We start from the raw sequence: 1,986 nt of genomic DNA, 5'->3' as shown, positions 1-1,986 counted from the left end.
TTTTTTTTTTTTTTTTGGTATCTGGTCATTGGCACACCCACTGTTTGTCCACGTCCGTTCTGGTGAGTAGAGGGGGCACCTGAGCGAGTGGACACACCCCACCATCACCACTGATGGCTTCTTCTGCCATGCATGCACACAGGTACTCAGTCCAAGACAGGCCCTGAAACAGGCAACAAACAGAGATTGACATACATGGCAGCACCTCCCAGAATTAAGTCGAAAGAAGGAAGAGTGGAGAACAGAAAAAAAAACTATAAGATCAAATGCAGAGAATCTGGGAGGTCAATCTATGATCAAAAAAGTACAATGTAAAAGAAGGTAGACATGTAGGAGCAGAGATCCTGATGGTTAGAAGGTCAGGTCAATTACAGGATAAAATAGACGACACTAAATGGAGAGAAAAGGTAATAGACTATAAGGCAACTTCAAAGAAAATTAACACTTCACAACATACCAACAGGATGAAAATCCAAGAAGAACATGGAAACATTAAAACTATGAGGGAACTCACAAGATAGAATGAAAAAAGCATGGATTTAACAAAGGAAGACACACAGAACAAAGAAAGTAGCAACACCACAAAAAAACAAAAAAACATAATGGCAGCAATTAATAAATACCTATCAATAATTACGCTGAATATAAATGGATTAAATGCACCTGTTAAGAGACGGAGGGTGTCAGAATGGATAAGAATACAAGATCTTTCAATATGCTGTCTATAAGAGACACATCTCAAACAAAGAGACAAAAACAGTTTAAAAGTCAAAGAACGGAAAAAAATATATATACCAAGCTAATTCCAATAAAAGATGAACATGAGATGCAGTACTAATCAATGATAAAATAAACTTTAAAGCAAAAAAACAAAACAAAACAGAATAATAGATAAAGATGGGCATAATGTCATGATTAAAGGGACAATTGAACAAGATGAAATAACCATAATAAATATTTATGCTACCAATGAAAGAGCTCCAAAATTTATAAAGCAAACTCTAACAGATTTGAAGAAATAGATGAATCTACAATAATAGTGGCTAATTTCAATACACTGCTCTCAAAAATGGATAGAACAACCAGAAAGAAACTTGACAAAGACACAGAAGAACTAAACAACACAATCAACCAACTTGACCTCATAAATGTGTATGGAGCCTTCAAGCCAACAACAGCACAATACACATTGCTTTCCAGTGCTCCTGGAACATTCTCCAGAATAGACCATGTTTTAGGACACAAAACAAATCGCCATAAATTTAAAAATATCAAAATCCTACAAACATCTTCTCATACCAAAATGCTATCAAATTAGAAATCAACAATAGAAAGACCAAGAAAATCAAGTCAAATACATGGAAACTGAATAATACCCTACTGAAAAGTGATTGGGTAGTAGAAGAAATTAAACATGAATCCACAAACTTCCTAGAAACAAATGAAATTGAAAACACAACATACCAAAATCTTTGGGACACAGCAAAAGCGGTGCTGAGAGCACAATTTATTGCAATAAATGCACACATCCAAAAAGAAGAAAGAACCAAAATTAACACATTAACACAGCATTTACAACAAGTAGAAACAGACAAACAGAGGGAACCTACAGCCACCAAAAGAAAAGAAATAATAAAGATTAGAGCAGAAATAAATAAGTTTGAAAACAGAAAAAAATATAGAAACAATCGACAGAACAAGAAGCTGGTTTTTTGAAAGGATTAAGAAAATCGATAGACCATTGGCAAACCTAACAAAAGAAAAGAGGGAGAAGACACAAATAACACGTATTAGAAACATAATGGGCGATGTCACAATCGAACCGAAGGAAATCAAAAGGATAGTAACAGAATACTATGAAGATTTGTACTCCAACAAATATGAAAACTTAGAAGAGAATAATACATTTTTGGATAAACACAACCTACCTAAACTTACACACAGTGAAGTAGAAAACCTGAACAGACCCATAACAAAAGAAGAAAT

The sequence above is a fragment of the Chrysochloris asiatica genome, unplaced genomic scaffold, assembly GCF_000296735.1.
Source record: "Chrysochloris asiatica unplaced genomic scaffold, ChrAsi1.0 scaffold00180, whole genome shotgun sequence".
NCBI classification, from domain to species: domain Eukaryota; kingdom Metazoa; phylum Chordata; class Mammalia; order Afrosoricida; family Chrysochloridae; genus Chrysochloris; species Chrysochloris asiatica.
Note: the sequence above shows the minus strand (reverse complement) of the source record.